This window comes from Neltuma alba, unplaced genomic scaffold (genome assembly GCF_004799145.2).
Source record: "Neltuma alba isolate B1F8T4 unplaced genomic scaffold, ASM479914v2 tig00010359_pilon, whole genome shotgun sequence".
Taxonomy (NCBI): Eukaryota; Viridiplantae; Streptophyta; class Magnoliopsida; order Fabales; family Fabaceae; genus Neltuma; species Neltuma alba.
Genome location: NW_021635267.1, coordinates 728491 through 750006, shown reverse-complemented (window position 1 = coordinate 750006; position 21516 = coordinate 728491).

The following is a 21516-nucleotide window of genomic DNA, read 5'->3' as shown; positions in this document are numbered from 1 at the left end:
TCCAGAATTTTTGCTCAACTTTGAAAATTCATAATTAATTCTATAAAAATCAAAACTGAGTGCTTCCAAGTCTCACTGAAAGCTAGTTAAGTTAAATTTAAAGGAAAAATAGTTTTAGGAACCAATTCTATGCCAAACAGTACCGGAATTGTATAGAGCTCGAAACTCTTCCAAAAGTTTAACACTATTTCCAGATTTCAAACCCTAACTTTGAAAAATCACCATAAATCGTACACATCCAAATAAAGTGTTCTACCCATTCTTACCAAAAAAAAAAAGTGTTCTACCCATGGATTTAAAGCTCACAGAGTGTGCTTTAAGCATGCAAATTTTCAGAATCAGATATGAACAGTAAATAATTCGAAATAGGCATCAAATCAGATGCTATAGCCACCACATACCTTGATCTTAAAGCTTGAACTTAGGTGGACTTTCTCTCACTAGAAATAGCTCTTTCTCTCTCTAGATGCAAGAGCGACAGAGTTTCCCGTATGGTCCCTTGCTTGGCCGAAATATGAGGGGAGGGAGTGCCTATTTATAGCCAAAAATTTGGCTTGAATGGACCAAAATGCCCTTGGTGGCTAATAGAAAGGGTAAGGGCAATTTTGGAACTTCAAGTTGACTTTTACATCATCATTGCATCATCTTCTTGCATCATGCTTACCTCAATCTTCTAGAAGATGCCAAGTGTCATAAAAGTAGTGGAGGAGATGGGAGATTAGATCCTAGCCGTTGGATTAAACTTAATTCCTCTGAATTTACTTGGCCCACGTTTCTCTGGCTTCCTTTATGGCCTTCTGGAGCTCAGAAAATTCTTCTGTCTACTTCATAAATTCCCTTTAATTCTAGAGAATATCTATGAAGTTTCTTAGGCCATAAAAATTCCTTTAAACCTTGCATAAAAATTCATTTACCAAAATACTCTTTTATCGGCAAAACCGGCTCTTTAATTTATTAAAGCCACTCTACTAGCCTTTTGGTTACGGGACTAATTTTATAAATTAGTACAACCTTTCAACCATTTAACCTCATTTTTGTATACATTTTTTAGGTCTCTTACTATCTCAAATAATTACCTCAAACGGTATACTTTTTACCGGTCATAACCTCAAAAATTCCATTTAAGCTGTCTCAGGGGTATTTTCGTCTTTTTCCTTCACAGAAGAGTCTTAGAATATTATTTCCCATTTTTTTGGGATTTCTTGGAATTCTCCGTATACTCTTCCATTTTTATCCCTGTTAGTCATAACTTTCTGGATTTACAGTTTAGTCCCTACTTGGACTTGGCTTCATACAATCCTCTCTTTGAGGTTTCTAACTTAACCTTTGGCCTGTGTCTAGCCTCTTTTCTCTCTTTGGGCCTTCAAGACTTTACTAAAGCCTCTAACTTTGATTACACTTTAGCCCCTTAAAACTTTTACTTTGTAGTTTAGTCCCTGAACTGCTTTGACTTCCTTTCTCATCTTTGGGACTTCTGCTCAAAAGGGGTCTAGTAGCCTATTCAATCCAGGCTATTTCTAGTACTTCTAGGCTCAAAAGTTTAGATGTTACAGTAAGAGATGATAAGAGCAACTGGAGGAGTAAAAGAACTCCTAAGGCAGATTGGCATAGGCCTCTAGAGAGCAAATAGGTGGCCTGGGGAATTCACATGAGGCTTAAGAGAATAGTATTGGATCTTGGAAGAGTTTTTGGGAATTATCAGTTAGGTGACTTGACTTAGTCCTATGGTCTAAAGTCTCTTAGAGATCTTAATGTAGCTCAGACTAACGATAGTATTTCAGGCTTATAGTAGATTCTAAAGAGGCTTATAGTAGAGCGTAGTAGCTCCCCAGGTCGTGGTAGACTGAGCCTAAAGGAAGTGGCTAAGCCATGAAAGTAAAAGTATAATACCTCTTTACACTACCAGAAAAGAGGCTTTTCACGGTGGTTAATAGTGGCTTTTCATGGCAGTTAGAGATATGGAAACCTCCTTCAGTTGTAAACCAGTACTGAGAGAGTACCCTTGACTTCCTTCTAGATAACCTTATCATTGATTAGACTTGACTCAATTTCCTTCCGATTAACAGAGAAAAGCTAAAGTTAGAAGAATTAGAGCCATAAAACCTGAACAAGAGACATTCAGCCTAACTTTAGATACAAGAAGAACCCCATGTGATACAGAGACAAACTAATATTGATGGACAGATCCTTAAGATGAGACGAAAGACAAGAATGTAAGCTAAAAAGACCTGACTGAAGATAGAACAAGAAGGGTCTAAGACAGTAAAGTACCAGGGTTGGGCCTACCAATATCAGTGCCTCATATTCCCGTCAGTACTATTCAGTTAAGCATGCTCAGGCAAGAGTAGCCAAAGGAAGGGTGACCCTGAGAAGTAATGCAAGAGGGTACTAAAGCCAGAAATGTTAGCCATTTTGACAATAATGCACTAAGTCCAGTGAAAATGGAAGATAAAGTTAAGGAAATTGTTAGACTACTTAGTGTCCTATACAGTATTGTTTCAAACCGAGACCCAAGATTTACTTCTAAGTTTTGGAGGTCCCTACAGAAAGAAATGGACACTACTCTTAAATTCAGTACAGCTTACCCTCCGCAGACAGATGGCCAGACACAGAGAATGATACAGAAGTTAGAAGATATGCTATGCGCATATGTGCTTGATTTTAGCGGTAACTAGGATATGTACTTATCATTAGCTGAATTCACTTAAGATGACACTTTCCACTCAAATATCTAAATGACACCACACGAAGCACTCTATAGGAGGAAATGTATATCTCCTTTATGTTAGATAGGGCTTAGTAAAAGAAGCATTTTTTGTCTGGATATAGTGGATTAGACTTCCTGACAGATTAAAGCTATTCAATGAAGACTTCTAACCGCTCAAAGTAGACAAAAGAGCTACACAGATACTAGAAGGAGACTGTTATAGTTTGAGGTTGGTGATTAAAGTGTCACCAACAACAGGAGTCAGTAGATCCCTGAAAACTAAAGAGCTAAATCCGAAGTATGTCGGACTGTTTCAGATATTGTCCAAAGCTGGACCAGTAGCGTACAAGTTGGCCCTTCCCCTAAACTTGAGTCAGATTCATGATGTCTTCCATGTCTCCCAACTGAAGAAGTACCATCCAGACTCAACACATGTCATAAGTTACGATGACACTGCACTCCAAGACAACTTGTCTTTCAAGGTCTGACCAGAATGAATCATTGATCAAAAGGTCAAGCAAGGAGAAAGCTGTTGGAAATTGTGCCCTAGGGGCCAATTATTATGTTTTGAACATTGTTAATTTATGAATTTATTAATTACGTTATCATATTATTTGCATGTTTACTGTGATGACTATCCTTGGATAACTCATGGTTTATCCTAAATGTCCCTGGTCGGTCATCTATGTGGGAGCAGAGATGAAATAAGACCAGTATGACTTTAAAGATATATAGGGATATAAATTAAAGTCATAGGCACATGTAAGAGTACAAGGTGTTGGACCGACCCGCTATGAGAGAGCTGCATGGGTTAAGTCATAAGCTTCTCTCATATACTAACCATGTCACTGTGCCCTTTGACCTGAGATCATCGTGGATTCATACATGAGAAACGCTTAGCTTTAACCTAGTCAAAAGTCACTTTTGACCGAGTGATCATAAAGACTATGTTCAGGCTTTGTGGTTTTTCATGCGGAGGAATGTGAATGGTCAAGATGGAATTTGTCCCTCACATTCGTAGAGAGACATTACCGGGCCCCTCGATGAGTGAGTCTGAGAAATGTATGGCCATACTATAATGAAAAGGTAGTTCCGTTTCTATACTCAGACTACTCAGGGATCGAGAAAGTAACGGTCATGAATAGGAGGATGACGTTCTCCATGCCTCATCCATGACCAAAATGTCGTGTGACAAAAGGGACGTGATATGGTTGTATCAAAGGTTACATCGTTCAACGATCCTCATATGATTTGGGTAGTCGTGATGTCTTGCTAGAGACCGCTTACGACTTGTGAGTCATTACAGTTAATGGCCCACTGCCAACTTCATATGGGCCTACAGGGTCGCACACAGAATAGCCCAACACGAGTTATGATGTCCAGATTCATTGAATCTAAGATATGTCCAGATTCAATGAATAATATAGGGTGGACGTGTGTGTATATATATATAAATTCGTGTATATATATATATTATATAAATATAAGAGATATTAATTGTTAGATTTAATTTATAAGGATAAATTAGATCTATGTAAATTAATTCCGTCATATCTTTATTTTTAAATTAAATAAATAGGTGAATTAAATCTGTGAGACGGATTTAATATAAACCATATTTATTTAATTATTCTCTTATCTGATTAGGCAATATTTGATATTGTATTAATTTCATAATTAATTTAGGATTAATTTCGAAATTAAAAATCATTCATTAAACCTATAGCATCCTGTATATTTGATATGAGGAGCTAGGGTTTTAAGAGGGAGAGAGAAAGCACTAAGCAGATAAGGGACAGCCAAAAGTGAGAAGAGAGGACGGATTTTGAAAACCCTAGACGGACATAGATGCTAGCACGTCGTTCGAGATTGAGGGCTACTCGTGTGGATACCAGTAGAGGAAGCCGACCGGAGTTGTCGACTTCGAACGACAAAGGAGGCGAGCAGAGGCATCCTGAACAGTGGAATCACCGAGCCACCTGGAAATCGAACACTGAAGGTAATGCTTCTTACTACCTAACTTAAACGTGATCGGTAGATCCGGGCAAGGGGTTGAAAGTTTTGAATTTTAAGTTGATTTCCGCTGCGCGTCGTCTTTCAATTCCCTGCAAAAGCAACCACCTTTGATCAAGTAAGCTTGGAGTTAAGGTTAGTGGATGATTCTATGTCGTTTCTTGCTTCATTCTCTTGAGTTTGAAGGTTGAAATTTCTGGTCATCCCCCTTGAAGTGTGCTGGCTAAAATGATAAATGATTAGGGAGGGAAGTTTTGTTGATAAACATAGTTAGAACACTTTGATTCAAGGTTGTTTTAAGTGGTTTTGTGTTGTTTTTGAAAAGATTTCATGGTTGGTTCCTTAAGGGGACTATTTAGCCAAGTCAAGAACTCTAACCTAGGATGAGGTTTTTAAAGTTTTGATGCTTTCATTGTCTTCAAAATGAAAAATGGTGTAGGATAAACCTAAAGAACAAGCATTATAAGCATTAGAATCAAAGTTGTAATTTTTGGAAAACAAACCCTAAATGTTCGGTCAACCACAGATTTTGAGGAAGGAAATTTCTTTTCATAAATCTAAGTTCGTATTTGGATCCTACATGAAAAATCACATAGGAATGAACCAAGAAAGAATTTTTAGGGTTTAAGGAAACAAAGCTCCAAAATCAAATATTAAAGATTAAAGGAAGAAGGGTTACTTGATTCTGGCCTTTGCTTTTGTATGGTTTGGTTTGTAATATTGCTACCCTTTTTATGGATTGTGATGTTAGGATTTGAGATTTGTGGAGGAGAGGAAGAAGATTAAAGTATCAAAGAGCTATTAGAACAAGGTAGTGGGATTTAATTAACTACTAATGTTAACTTTGCATTGTTATTATGGCATGAATGCTTGCTATTATGTGGTTGAACTATGATGATTGTGATGTAGTACTGACGAGAGCCTTTTTATCGTTCATTTTGGGGTTCTCAATCAAAAATAAATCCAAGCTATGCAGTGTAGTGCAACTCGGGTCGTTTCATGCTTGGGAGCCTTAATTAATTACCTAAGTTAGTCTAAATGCCATGCAATGTAATGAAAAGGGGTTTTTGGGTTTTTAACACTAAATGAATGGTGCCTAAACTGAATGCAATGAAAAAAAACCTAAGATACTATGTTTTTAGTGTTTTAAGATAATAATGATGTAATGGAAATGATTGATAGGAAATCTCTTGAAAATGGTTTTGATGGCAATCGTAGTTCACTTAAATATTGGGAGTTTCAAAATCCATTAGGTTTTCTTAATAAGAACCTCAATAACTCATTGAGTCCAAAGCTTACATTAATGAACTCATTAATGAAAGCTTTGTTTGGCTTCCCTAATGTGTAATTTTGGAATGATCATGCAATTGGCTCAATCAACTCAATACCGAAACATAACCATGCAAGATAGGAGAGAATCATGAGAGTTACAATAAGCATATATGCAACTACATATATTTAAGCACAAATTCAACATCAATCAATCCAAATTACAAATGTTAATCATTAACCACTGATTACAGAATTAATCAAAGTGCCTAACTAAGACTTTACAACTCCTAGACCTAGGAAATTATAAACACATAGCTAGAAATTAAAGATTAAAACTAAAACTCCCCTTTGAAGCTTGGAAACTCATGCTACTCCACCATTTTCAAGAGTTGGAAAAGCTTAGCTCATCATAGCCTTGGAATCAGCTCCAACCAGAGTTAAATCTTCAGCCATAACAGTCAGGAGATGAAGGAAATGAAAGTGGATGAAGATGAAGTGCATGAAAATGGAAGGTGAAGGAGATGGAGATGGAGGATTAGGGTTCTGTGGGAAAGATGAGAAGAGATGATGATAGAAAACATAAGTGGTGGCTCCTCCCTTATGTCTGACCTCACCTATACCCAAAATAGGGTTTCTAACCTGAAAATTACATGTATGGGTCGGTTCCTGGAGGTAGGTAGGTCAGATTTTCCTGAAATGGGGTCTAAAATGTGCTGATATGAGGGGTTCGCCACGGTGAACCATGGCAGAGAGCTTTCCTCTTTGAAGGGCGATGTTCACCGCAGCAAAGGAAGAAGTGTACCGCGACAAACTATGGCAGAGGCTCCTCTTTGCATCTTGTGCCTTGAGTCTTTAATCTTGGCTCCGATCTCAAGTGTCCTACAATAAAAAGTAACAATTTGAAGCATCAATTGTCCTAGAAATCAATTGAATACAATTAATAACCAATTATGATAATTTTACCCTAAAAAAGACACTAACTCAAAGTAAGGACTCTTAATCTAAATTAAGCACAATTATCATTAAAAGGAACCAAAATCTATGATAAATACCCTTAAAATGATATGAAATAACATAGAACAATTGGGTTCAATCAAATTCCCCCACACTTAGACCTTTGTACTCCTGGACAAAGCTCAGAAATAATTCAAAGAGATACCAGCACAAAGAGAAACACTACCATGCTTAAAGATGAAAGCAGAAGATTAGTAAGAAATTCTTACAGAAGTTGACACCAGTGAACAAGGATATGCTAAGAAAATGAGCACAATGGACAATTAACTCAAAAGATTGATCAAGAAAGATCTATCTCCCGGATAAGTGTTTCGCTCTTAACTCACTTGTTTTGGGGTTATTTCACTTCAAGTCTACTCAATCCAATTCCTACCATAGGCTTGTAATAATTCTACCTCTCCACCACAGGAAGCAAACTTTGCAAATCAAGAGGACTTTTAAGGGTTAGAACTTGAATGAAGTCCAAGTGAAATGAATGGAATGAGAATGAAAATTGAAATGAGTACAAACATACAAATTATTAAGACAGAATTAATCTAAATAAAAGTAAGGGGAGAAGCTACTTAGTTTTTGTTTTATAATTTTTATATCTTTATCCTTTCTTTTCTTTTCTTTTCTTTTTCTTTTTCTCTTTTTTTTTCTTTTTTGTTTTTTTTTTCCGATTGAAGCAACTTCTCCTCTTCTTCTTCTTCTTCCTTTTTTTTTTTTACAAAATAATTGCATGCATGTACTCAAGATGAAGGTCCAACGGGGTTTACAATGGTAAAATGATTAGGTTTGTGTTTGGGAAATGAGGATTTGAAATCGAATGCCTCTATCAGTTTTACAAAAATTGATTCACTAAGCTTCAATTAAGAATTAAAACAAGTTCTAGAGAAATATGAAATAAGTAGATTCACTCAATTTAATAACTTTTTAGGCCCAAAAATCCTTCTAACAAGACTAAAATCTCAATTAATCAATCTCAAGGGTTTAAGAACCACACAGTCATAATTTCAAAGCATATCATCATTTACTATCTGTCAAAAACATGAGAATAACTAGCCCAAGTTCAACCCTCATTTAAAAGCATGGGAAGTTTTCTAAAAGCACTAGTACAATTTGAATTTTTCCAATAATTTTAAAAGGGATGCAAGAGCATAAAGAATCTAAGCCAGGAAAAAATTTCTAAAGACCAGCTGAAATTGCAAAGAATTTATTATTTAAATAATAATAATTTTTTTTAGGGGGTCGTCGCGGCGAAGAATGGAGGTCGCGCGGCGAAGGCTCACAGAGAGCTAAATCTGGAGAAAGGCCCTGCTTCGCCGCAGCGAAACATAAGTTGGCCGAGGCGAAGTGTGGCCGAGAGCTACATTAACGTGATAAAAGGGGCTTCGCCGCGACGAAGGAAGAAGTTTGCTGCGGCGAAGGGTGGCAGAAAGCGAAATCCTGTGCAATTTTCAACTCTTCAGCAAACCAAGTTCAAAATATTCACAATTTAACCAATTTATCAGTTCAAAAACACCTCAAAATCACATAGATGCATGGATGCTCAAAATCACATAGATGCATGGATGCATGAGAATTATTTGCTAAAATCCACAATAGGTCCCTCCCCCACACTTAAACACAACATTGTCCTCAATGTTTGAACCAGTATAGGCAAACCAATCACAAAGTGAACTGGAAGTTGTGAAGTCCAATTGAAATTGAAGCACAACACATCGAATTCACAAAAAGGAAAGAGAAGGTGAGAGGTTGCATACAAAACAAAGAGGAAAAGGAAAATAGAAGTTGAGACCAATGTAAGAGCAATAGCAAAATGTAAAGGCCATCAGTAGCCAAAAGGTCAAACAACATCCAACGTAAGATCCAAAAAGTTTAACAAGTATCCAGCTACACCAACTAAACAGAAACAAAAAGAACAATAAAGAAACACTTAGCACAGAATAATACACAAAACACCCAAACAACATAGAAACACAACACCAAACAACAGATGTAGCTGGATACTTCAAAAACTTTTAAAGTGCATCAAAAGAGATTAGAAGGTACTCAATAAGTCCATGATTAAACAGTATACCAGAGACAAACTTTCTCAATAAATTTGAATCATATAATTCATTACAAGAACCAAATCATCAAGCACAAAATAAGATAGGATAGAGATGAAAACTTCCAGGGGGTCTTATTGAATTCAAACAACAACTACACTACTTTCCTACTGAAAAGGGTTTCTCCCCCACACTCATTCAACATACAATGCACAAAACATAGCAAGATCAATAATTAAGCAAAAGCATGTAAATGAGTGAAGGAAAGAAACGACCAGGGAGTTAAGGAGGCTTTTGGTTCTCATGGTAGAGCTTTAGTAGATGGCCATTAACTTTGAGTCTAGCCCCGATCTCCTCATGTAGTAGCTCCACTATACCGAAATTGTGCACTTTAGTGACTGTGTATGGCCCATCCCATCTGGTGTTGAATTTTCCTTGCTTGAAGGTAAATTGAGCCTTGTACAACAGCACTCTATCACCTTCCTTGAATTCCTTTCTCAAGATACCCCGATCATGCACAAATTTGGTCTTCTCCTTGTAGATTCTGGAGTTCTCATAAGCTTCAATTCTAATCTCCTCCAGCTCTTGCAATTGTAGCTTCCTTTCCATGCCAGAGAACTCTATATTCATGTTGCACTGCTTGACCGCCTAATATGCTTTGTGTTCCAGCTCCACTGGCAAGTGACATGGCTTTCCATAAACTAAGCAGTAGGGAGACATGCCAATGGGTGATTTGTATGCAGTCCGGTAAGCCCATAATGCTTCTTCTAAACGAGAGCTCCAGTCCTTCTTGGATGGCTTTATCATTTTCTCCAGAATATTCTTCACTTCCCTATTAGATATTTCAGCTTGGCCATTGGTTTGGGGGTGATAGGTAGTAGAGATTTTATGAGTGACACCAAATTTGGATAATAGGCTGTTGACTATCCTATTACAAAAATGTGTTCCCCAATCACTCACTATAGCCCTAGGGATCCCATACCTACAGAAAATGTGTGATTTTAGAAATCTATGTACAGTTGGGGCATCATCTTTTCTGCAAGGTATAGCTTCAATCCATTTAGATACATAATCTATGGCTAATAAAATATGTACAAAACCAAGGGAAGAAGGAAAGGGTCCCATAAATTTCATTCCCCAAACCTAAAAAATCTCACAAAACAGGAGGGGCTGCTGAGGCATCTCATGTCTTTTTCCCAACCCCCCAAATCGTTGACACTTGTCACAAGATCTACAAAATGTAAAAGAGTCTTTGAAGAGGGTGGGCCAATAAAATCCTGAATCTAAGACCTTTCAAGATGTCCTCCTTACACTAAAATGACCACCACAAACCATAAAATGGCAAGTTGAAATAATAGGTTCAAAATCCTCCTCCGGCACACACTTCCGTATTACTTGGTCACTGCACATCCTCCACAGATGAGGGGCATCCCAAATGTAGTACTTAGACTCGCTACGAAGCTTTTGTGCCTGAAATCTAGACATGAAAGGAGGAGTGAGTCCAGACATGAGATAATTGACAATATTAGCATACCAAGGCTCTATAGAAACCACGGAGCATAAAGCTGAATTGGTAAAAGAATCACAAGTCAAGGCAGAAGAGTCTACTCCCCTTGTGTCTTCCGGTAGCCTGCTCAGGTGATCGACTACTTGATTCACTACCCCGGGTCTATCCTTAATCTCAATGTCAAACTCCTGAAGCAATAAATCCTATCTAATCAATCTTGGTTTAGATTGTGGCTTTTTAAGCACATAGCAGACAACTGCATGATCTGTATATACAACCACTTGAGAATTGATTAGATATTGTCTAAAATTGTCTAAAGCAAATACAATAGCAAACATTTCTTTCTCAGTAGTGGTATAGTTGACTTGAGCTGGGTCAAGTGTTTTAGAGGCATAGGCTATGACTCTAGATTGCTTCTCCTCCTTCTGGCCAAGCATAGCACCCACTGCACAATTAGAAGCATCACATGAGAGTTCAAAATGTAAATTCCAGTTGGGTGCAGTCAAAATAGGAGGTGAAACAAGCATAGACTTGAGAGTATCAAAGGCATGTTTACATTTTTCATCAAAATTAAATTCAACATCCTTTTTAAGTAGAGTAGAAAGGGGCAAGGCAACTTTACTAAAATCTTTAATAAAGCGCCTATAAAACCGGCATGCCCAAGAAATGATCTCAAGTCTTTAAGACAAGTGGGGTAAGGCAAAGATGATATAACTTCAATTTTAGCCTTATCAACCTCAATCCCCTTACTAGAGATGAGGTGACCTAACACTATGCCACTGCTCACCATGAAATGACATTTCTCAAAGTTCAAAACAAGATTTTTGGCTATCCATCTCTCTAGAGCTTGCCTTAGGCTATTTAGACACTGATCAAAGTTATCCCCATAAACCGTAAAATCATCCATGAAAACCTCCATATTGTGCTCTAAGAGATCACTAAAAATCGCCATCATGCACCTTTAAAAGGTGCCCGGAGCGTTACATAACCCAAATGGCATCCTTCGATAAGCAAAGGTACCAAAAGGGCATGTGAAAGCAGTCTTATCCTAATCCTCGGGGGCTATGGGTACCTAAAAATAGCTGGAAAAGCCATCTAAAAAGCAGTAATGTGATTTGCTAGCTAGTCTCTCCAACATTTGGTCAATAAAGGGTATAGGAAAGTGATCCTTACGTGTTGTATCATTAAGTCTCCTATAATCCATGCACACACGCCATGAGTTTTGAACCCTTGTAGGAATTAATTCATCCCTTTCATTCCTTACTACTGTTACCCCACTCTTCTTTGGCATAACATGCACCGGACTGACCCACTCACTATCAGAAATTGGATATATTATCCCAGCACTCAACAATTTAGTAATTTCTTTCTTAACTACATCTAATATGAGAGGGTTTAATTGTCTTTAGGGTTGTCCACTAGTTTTGATTCCTCACTCAGTAAAATTCTATGTGTGCACACAGTAGGACTAATTCCAGGTATATCTACTAGTGTCTAACCTATTGCCTTTCTATGCTCCCTTAAAATAGATAAGAGTCTTTCTTCCTCACTCTTAGACAGCGAGTTAGCAATTATCACAGGTAGTTGTTCATTAGACTCAAGGAAAGCATATTTCAAAGTAGGAGGTAAGGGTTTCAAATCAAGTGTAGGTGGTTGCACAATAGAAGGAATCAATTTATGAATTTCAAGAGAGAACAGATTACTCCCCTTTCCTTCAACCAGTGATAATTCCTCAGCCTTGTAGTTAACTTCCTCTCCAAGCGTTGAACCAACTTCTAGTTGATCTACAGGAACTGCCTTAGAGGGATTCTTCTCCATGACTTTTTCCTCTATATCTGAAACAACAACAAGAAACCTTTCCCCAAGGGAATCATCACTGATAATAGAGGAATCAAAGTCTACTTTGGAGTCAAGGGAGGAAACAAAAAATGTGTGTGGGATAGAAAGCATGCAATTAACCACAGTACAATCAAGACATGTAACATCACCACCACATGAGCAAGTAGAAGATGTAGAGTAAAGAGATGAAAAGGAAGAAATGGATTCATTCTCATCAATAGATTCATCAATGTAAATATCAGAATAGAAAGAGTTATTTTGCAATTCAACTTCAGAACAAGCATCCTCAACAGCAATGTCTATCATGTTAACCCCCAAAAGTGAATAGTCCTCATAAGGATGTTTCATTGCTTCATACATGTTAAAAGAAACTTTATTATCACCCACCTCCATAGTTATGGTGCCCTCTTTCATGCTAATCATGGTATTAGCAGTCCTTAAGAAAGGTCAACCAAGGATGAGTGTAGTGTCATTTACAAGTTCAGAAGACATGTCAAGCACATAAAAATCAGCAGGAAATACCAATCCCTTAACTTGGACTAAAATGTCTTCAATAATGCCCTCAGGATACCTAATAGTCCTATCAGCTAATTGGAGCACAACAGTAGTAGACTTAAGAGTCTTGACTCCTAGAGAGATGTATACGGACTTAGGCATGACATTAATGGCTGCACCTAGATCTAACAAGGCTCCCCCTATAGTAACCTTTCCTATGGTGCAAGGGATAGTGAAAGATCCAGGGTCTTGACACTTTACAGGAATTTGGGGTTTAAACAATGCAGACAAATTAGAGGGTAATTGGACTCTTTCATTAGGTTTAAATCTCCTCTTTTGAGTGCATAATTCTTTTAAGACCTTAGCATACTTAGGAATCTTTTTAATCAGGTCAAGCAAGGGTATATTCACTTCTAGTTTCCTAAATGTCTCAAGCAACTCATGATCTTGCCTCTCCTTACCCATTTTCACATTTTTCAAATAAGCATTAGGGAAAGGTAGTTCATTGATGTTTACCTCCTTACCTTCCTTGCTTGAGGCTCCATGATTGCTTGGCTCAGATTCCACAATTTTACCCTTGCCATCATGTTCTTTTGAGGCTTCTTTCAGCTTTAGCCTCTTCTCCTTGGAGCTTTCAGAATGCTTCACTTTTGAAGGTGCTTGTGGCAACTCATCACACAAGATTTCCTCATCTATAACTTCATCCTCCTCTTCTCTAAAATTCACTTCCTTCCCACTCCTAAGGGTAATAGCATTTAAGCCCTTAGGATTGATAACAGTGTTGGAGGGGATTGCGCCACTGCTCCTTGCTTGTTGCTCACTCATGTTGTTGGACAACTGAGTTACATAGGAGTTGATGTTCTCAGATTTAGTCTCCCATTGCTCCATCCTCTTTTCCAAAGCACTAAATCTAGCATCATTCTTGGATGAGTCTTGTTGAATTAGTGAAGCTAAGGAGTTGAACTGAGTAGCGTTAGCAGCCCTTTCTTCCTTTATTAAGGCCATCATATTTTGTAAGAGTTGATTAGTTTCATCCTTAGGTGGGATAGTTAGGGCTTGAGATTGGTTTTGGAACTGGTTTGAAGATGGACCAGCTCCTCCACTCTTCTGAAATCTATTTAGAGGTCTACTATCATCATTCCTCCGGCCCAATCGAGGGTTTGCCTTCTATCCCTCATTGTAAGTGTTAGAGTAGAGGTCCCACTTTTGATTCGGATGGCCTTGGAAGACTACAGACACTTCCTCATAGCGGTCTGGACAAACGCTAGAAATATGCATGACTGATCCACATGTTTCACAACTAGGCGCTGTAATGTCCATAGGAGCGGATGGGCGATGCACACTCATATTCTTCAATTCAACAGTGATCAAAGATAATTGAGATGTCACTTTGCTTCCCAAAGAATCTACTTTTGATTCCAAAGCGTCCATCCTCCTACTGTGCACCGAAGCAGCTCCCACCTCATGTACTCCTCTAGTATCTCTCACACCAGATTGTTGATGATTCAGGGCCATCTTCTTTATCAAATCCCAAGCCTCCTCAGTAGTGGAGTCTATCAAAGATCCTCCCGATGCAGTATCCAACATACCCTTCTCTTGGTTCTTCAATGTAACACCTTATGTTTATACCAATTAAATTGCCTTGCGGAAGCATTTGGAATCACTTTTGAAGACTACAAGTTATGAAAAATCAAGTTTGAAAATTTTCTTTCACGGATTACTATCCATTGTAACCCAAAAATATGGAAAACTTCAAAAATTCATAACTAATTGTAGAAAAATCAAAATCGAGTGATTCCAAGTTCTATGGAAAGCTCTTTGGATAAACTTTTGAGAGAAAATAGTTTCTGGACTGATTGCCTTAAAATTCGAGCCCATTTTTTCTTGAAAAAGTTACTGTTCATATGGTCATTTTTTCATTTTCCACTTATTTTAGCCCAACTTTGGAAGGGCATAACTTCTTGTGTGGTTATCAGATTCAGATGAACCAACTCTCATCTTAAAGAGAAAAATCCCATCTATTTGCTCACCGAATCTCATAGCTATACTCACTCAATTGCTAAATTTGACTTTGGTCAAAGTTTAGGTCCATAATGTTGACTTTTATCCCCCTTGGAAGGATAAATTGTCTTACTTGACCAAGTACTTGCATACTAATTCTCCTACCATATAATCATGCATATTGGACAACACTAGCATGCTTTCACATATTAACACATAAGCTAGCATATATCCATAACTTAAAACCTTAAAGCATACTCTTAATTACATTCATCCAACATAAGGTTTTTCTTCATTCTTCTTCTTCTTCTTGAAGCAAACTTAATTCTCCACTATAGCTACTTCTTTTCCTTTGCTCTTGGAGGTTGAAGGCCCTAGGGTTTGTTAAGTATTGGGGGTAAGATTCTTGGGAAATCTTAGTAGCACATTGCATACATTACTATGGTTACACATCACAATGTAATTCAAGCTACATGCATACATACATACTTGAGTATTATGTACTTGCCATGGCAAAGCATAACATCATAACATAACATATCATCTCAACCTTGCATAAACCAAGGTATACATGCATGGAGGCATCATGGCATAACATCATAACACATAGCAATGAACATACAATGTATAGTAACTCTAACAAGCAATAGAATGCAAAAGCTACCTTGTTGGCTTTCCTTCCTCTTGAACTCGTTTCTCTTGACTAGATCTTTGCCCCTTTGTTGTGTATAGCCTATTAGGCAACCGATGACACAACATTAAGCATTACTTCAACTCCATAACTTAACATAACCCCTTAAACCCCTTTTTTCTTGACTTTTAGGGTTTATTTTTCTAGCTTTGATTCTTGAACTTTCTTAGGCCTTTCCTACATAATTTTCCATGTAGAATCCATTTATCATATTAGTTTTATGAAAATCTAATCCCTTCCCATTGACTTAGCTTGGCCGAACCATATATATATTTGTAGGGAAAAGGATTTTCAACCAAGCTAACATGTAACCACTTAATCTTTAACCTTTAACCATGCTTAATCTTCATCTAAACCATTCCTTATCATTTTGATAAAATTTGGGCATAGCACTTCCCCTTAGAAAAATGACTTTCTATCATCATTAAAATAGCCTAAAACTAACATACCATCATTATAACTTGAAATGGAAGAGTTTTAGAAGCTTACCTTGCTTCCAAATGACTTTCTCTCACTAGAATTCTTCTCTTTCTCTCTCTATACGAAAATTTGCAAGAGGTTTCCTACTTGAAAGGTCTTGCATGAAATGAACATGTGAGGGGGTATTTATAGGCTCCATATTTCACTAATTCCACATATGCCCTTCTTGCATAAGACTTAATCTTAGCCCTCCAATTTTGACTGCTTTCCATATGTACAAATCTTAGGCTATGTGGCTTAATATGTTGACACTTGGATGGTGAGTCATTAGGGCTTATGTCATCTTTCTTATCCATTAAGGTTAATTAGGCCTTAATCAAGGTTAACTCTCTTAATTCCTTGATTAACTTGGCTAATTACCCTTCTAGAAACTTTTGACTTTTCAAATATAGATGGTTAAATCCTAGCCATCCAATGAACCATGTTTGCCACGTGTCACGATCCTACGGAAGATGACTTAACCATAATCATTTTACTTATCCCTAATTAAATTTTAATCTAACTTGATTTAGTATTTTCTTTTCCTTTTTCTTTTTATTTTCTTTTTCCCTTTCTTGGCCAATTTGGGCATGACATGTGTCCTTGACATTTTGTCAGAAATTTTACCACCCCGGTTGTCCTGACAGTCTACTGAATCGTAATATAATATTGGTTTATTTTATCTGATAGCTGAAAAATTCTAGTATCTCAGAATTCTAGTATCAAATCACCATTAATTATATCTCAGTAAAGGGAACTTCCTTGATTAATTTCATAATTTTTCTCCCCATATAACTCTTTAAATTGCCATTTCCGTAAAAAAAAAACAATCTACTAATATTAATTTAGCTTTATATTCAATTAAAGCTAACCTCCTCATCATTTAGGGTTGGAAATAATTTTATAAATCTCCATAATTCCTAAATGAATTTCCTTTAATTTCTCATAATTTTCTGAGATCTCTAGGTATTTTTAACAATTGATATTGGCCAATAAAAGGCACATATATGGCGCCACCTTAGAGGAGCAGAGGGGTAAAAAATAGTCAACACTATTGATCAATTAGTCAACCTTATTGAGTCACATAGTAAAAATTTTCCTCTACCGGGTAGATAGGGAACTGTCTAGCACTTACCCGTATTGCATTATAATTTTTCTACTGCCCATAAAATATCTTCTGGTGACTCATACGATGACTCATCACCCTCATAAATGAAGCACATGGGAAAGAAGAAGAGAATTCAAGTTGAACTTGTCTTCCTCAAAATATCTGAGATATTTTCTAACTTTGTCTCCTAATTAAGGGACATTAATTATTTAACATTTGACTGGAGCATTTTATCCCATCCTGAACTCCAAAAATTTATCTATTTATACCATAAAATTCATTTAATTCTGTAGAAAATTTATGAATTTTCTCATATCATAACTCAGACCATAAGTATTTCTTTTTAAATTTCCCATAACAAACCCAAAAACTGCAGTTCTGGCTTTAAAAAATGTTAAAGCCATTCTGCTAGCCTTCAAGGGTTGAGACTAATTTTATAAATTCTATAGCCTCTTAGATCATACATCCCCATTTTATCATAACTTTCTGAGGTTTCCTTATGACCCAAACAATTAAATCTACCTCTACATCTCAAACTGAGCCATAAACTTATAAATTCCTTTTAAGTCAACTCAAGGGCATTTTCATCATTTCTCCTCATATACAGGCCTTAAAATGTCATTTTCCATTTTCTGAAATTTTCTGGAATTTTTTTGGGTATTACTTCCATTTTTACCCATTCCTGGCCCGAAACTTTCCAAAATTACAGTTTTGCCCTTGGTTAAGTAAACCTTATAAATCACCCTATTATGGCCTCTATCATAACCTTGGTCTAAACTAACCTCTTTTCTCATTTCTGGGCCTTGAGACTTCACTGGAGCCTCTAACTTTCTTTACATTTTAGTCCCTAGAACTTTCTCTATTTACAGTTTAGTCCCTAAAACCCTTCAACATTCCTTTTACATTTTTGGGACTCCTGCTCATAAGGATTTAGTAGCCTACCTATCTTAGGCTAATCCGTGTATTCTTAGGCCCAAAACTTGGGGTGTGACATTCAACCCATCATAGAAGTACTGCACCAGTTGTTCGTCTGGAATTTGATGATGTGGGCATCTTGAAAGTAGGTCCTGAAATCTATTCCAGTAATCATAGAGAGATTCGTCATAGTCTTGCTTGGCAGAATAAATCTCCTTCCTCATTGATGAAGTACAAGAAGCCGGAAAGTATTTCTCCAGAAATGCCTTCCTTAAGTTCCCCTAACTGTGGTGTGCATCAGCTACATGTCTTAGGAGGCTCATGTACCATTCCCTAGCTTTTCCTTCCAAGGATAGATGAAAAACCTTCCATAGCACTTGGTCCAATGATGCTCCCACAGGCTTCATACTCTGACAAATCATGGAAAGAGATTGCAGATGGAGGTATGGGTCTTCTCTTGTCAAGCCATGAAATTTGGGAAGAGAGTTAATCAATAAACCCTTAATCTCAAAGTTAACTTCAAAATTTGGAGAAGCCGCAGTAAAAGGATCAAAATTTACATCAGATGTGGTTGCTTCCCTAATTGTTCTTCTTCTAGGACCATTATTTTCTCCTACTCTCTCTTGTTCTCCATTCCCTCCATTGCCTCCATTCCTCACTTGGTTGGCATTAGGGTTAGGATTAGGGTGGTTAGGTGGTAAATCAGCCATTATCTCTTGATCAGTAGGTTCACTCTCACTACTAGATAGGCTAGATTCCACAGAAATATTCTCTTGCTCAATCACTAACTCACTTGTCCGCTCAATTCTTTTCTCTCTTCTTATCTCTCTGAGTCTTCTCTCAATCTTAGGGTTATAGGGCACAAGTTTTGTTTTCCATGGCATGCAAGATAAAAGTCACAAGAGAAAGAGCAAACAAAATTGACTTGCAGCACACAAAGTCAACTAAAAGCATGCAATGTGATGAATGCAAGTGTATGGGTAAGTATGAGTATGTATGCACAGAAAAAGAAGCAAAAAGTGTAAGTTTCAAAATTTTCCAGAAGAGTTTGCCGCGGTGAAGGTTGACAGAGGCGACCAGATATCTGATTGCAGGGAGTTGGCCGCGGTGAAGGCTGAGGTTGGCCACAGCGAAGGTATCCTGAGAGGAATCCTTTGGTTTTTTAGAAAGTTTACCGTGGTGAAAGGTAAGGTTGGCCGCGGCAAAGTGTCACAGAATGCTTATAAGATACTGGACTCCACTGATGCAACGTGAGAGATGCTGAAAATCAAGAAAATCAGTATATTTGTTTGTATTTCCAAAAATTTTGATGCTATGCAAGATGAAAACCTATACTATGAACAAATATGCAACTAAACTACCTAAGATGCAACCCAAAAAGATCAAAACTTCAATTAACAATTAATTAGCACAAGCTAACCTAGAGAACCAATTTCTTGGCTCCCCGGCAACGGCGCCACTTGACGAGAGCCTTTTTATCGTTCGCTTTGGGGTTTTCAATCAAAAATAAATCCAAGCTATGCAGTGTAGTGCAACTCGGGTCGTTTCATGCTTGGGAGCCTTAATTAATTACCTAAGTTAGACTAAATGCCATGCAATGTAATGAAAAGGGGTTTTTGGGTTTTTAACACTAAATGAATGGTGCCTAAACTGAATGCAATGAAAACAAACCTAAGATACTATGTTTTTAGTGTTTTAAGATAATAATGGTGTAATGGAAATGATTGATAGGAAATCTCTTGAAAATGGTTTTGATGGCAATCGTAGTTCACTTAAATATTGGGAGTTTCAAAATCCATTAGGTTTTCTTAATAAGAACTTCAATAACTCATTGAGTCCAAAGCTTACATTAATGAACTCATTAATGAAAGCTTTGTTTAGCTTCCCTAATGTGTAATTTTGGAATGATCATGCAATTGGCTCAATCAACTCAGTACCGAAACATAACCATGCAAGATAGGAGAGAATCATGAGAGTTACAATAAGCATATATGCAACTACATATATTTAAGCACAAAGTCAACATCAATCAATCCAAATTACAAATGTTAATCATTAACCACTGATTACAGAATTAATCAAAGTGCCTAACTAAGACTTTACAACTCCTAGACCTAGGAAATTATAAACACATAGCTAGAAATTAAAGATTAAAACTAAAACTCCCCTTTGAAGCTTGGAAACTCATGCTACTCCACCATTTTCAAGAGTTGGAAAAGCTTAGCTCATCATAGCCTTGGAATCAGCTCCAACCAGAGTTAAATCTTCAGCCATAATAGTCAGGAGATGAAGGAAATGAAAGTGGATGAAGATGAAGTGCAGGAAAATGGAAGGTGAAGGAGATGGAGATGGAGGATTAGGGTTCTGTGGGAAAGATGAGAAGAGATGATGATAGAAAACGTAAGTGGTGGCTCCTCCCTTTTGTCTGACCTCACCCATACCCAAAATAGGGTTTCTAACCCGAAAATTACGTGTATGGGTCGGTTCCTGGAGGTGGGTAGGTCAAATTTTCCCGAAATGGTCGGGTCTAAAATGTGCTGATACGAGGGGTTCGCCGCGATGAACCATGGCAGAGAGCTTTCCTCTTTGAAGGGCGATGTTCGCCGCGGCGAACTATGGCAGAGGCTCCTCTTTGCATCTTGTGCATTGAGTCTTTAGTCTTGGGTCTGATCTCAAGTGTCCTACAATAAAAGTAACAATTTGAAGCATCAATTATCTTAGAAATCAATTGAATACAATTAATAACCAATTATGATAATTTTACCCTAAAAAAGACACTAACTCAAAGTAAGGACTCTTAATCTAAATTAAGCACAATTATCATCAAAAGGAACCAAAATCTATGATAAATACCCTTAAAATGATATGATATAACATAGAACAATTGGGTTCAATCAAGTACTCCTTGCATTTATTACCATGGCTATTGGATGTTGAGGTTGTCTATTTATAAGAAGATTAGTTTTCCTATAGTAGCTAATGTTGAAATGCTTTAATGATGATGCAAGTTGATGTTATGGTTGATTATTCTTACTATTGGGATTTCATTTATGAAATCTGGGATGTTGTAACCCTAAGTAGACCGTTTACTTTGAGTTACGTTTGGTTATGTTCCTGATTGAATTTTATTCTGAAATTTGGTATGGTTAAAGATCACTTCATGACCTTCAATTTGATAGGTAGCATGATAAAAATAGACAACTGTGCAATTTTTGGTGAATTTTCAAAGTTAAGGTTTGAAGTATGGAAAAAGAATTTTTACCAAAGTAATAACGGTAACTTTCACAAAAATTTGGCACTTTCTCAAAAGGAATTAATTCATAAGATTATTTTTTTCTTGAAAGATCTTTCAAAGATCTTTTCATAGAATTTTGAACCTCTTTATTTTGATTTTTCTAGATTAAGTTATGATTTTTCAAATTTGGGATAGAAATCTGCAACTTACCACATGAACAGTAAATT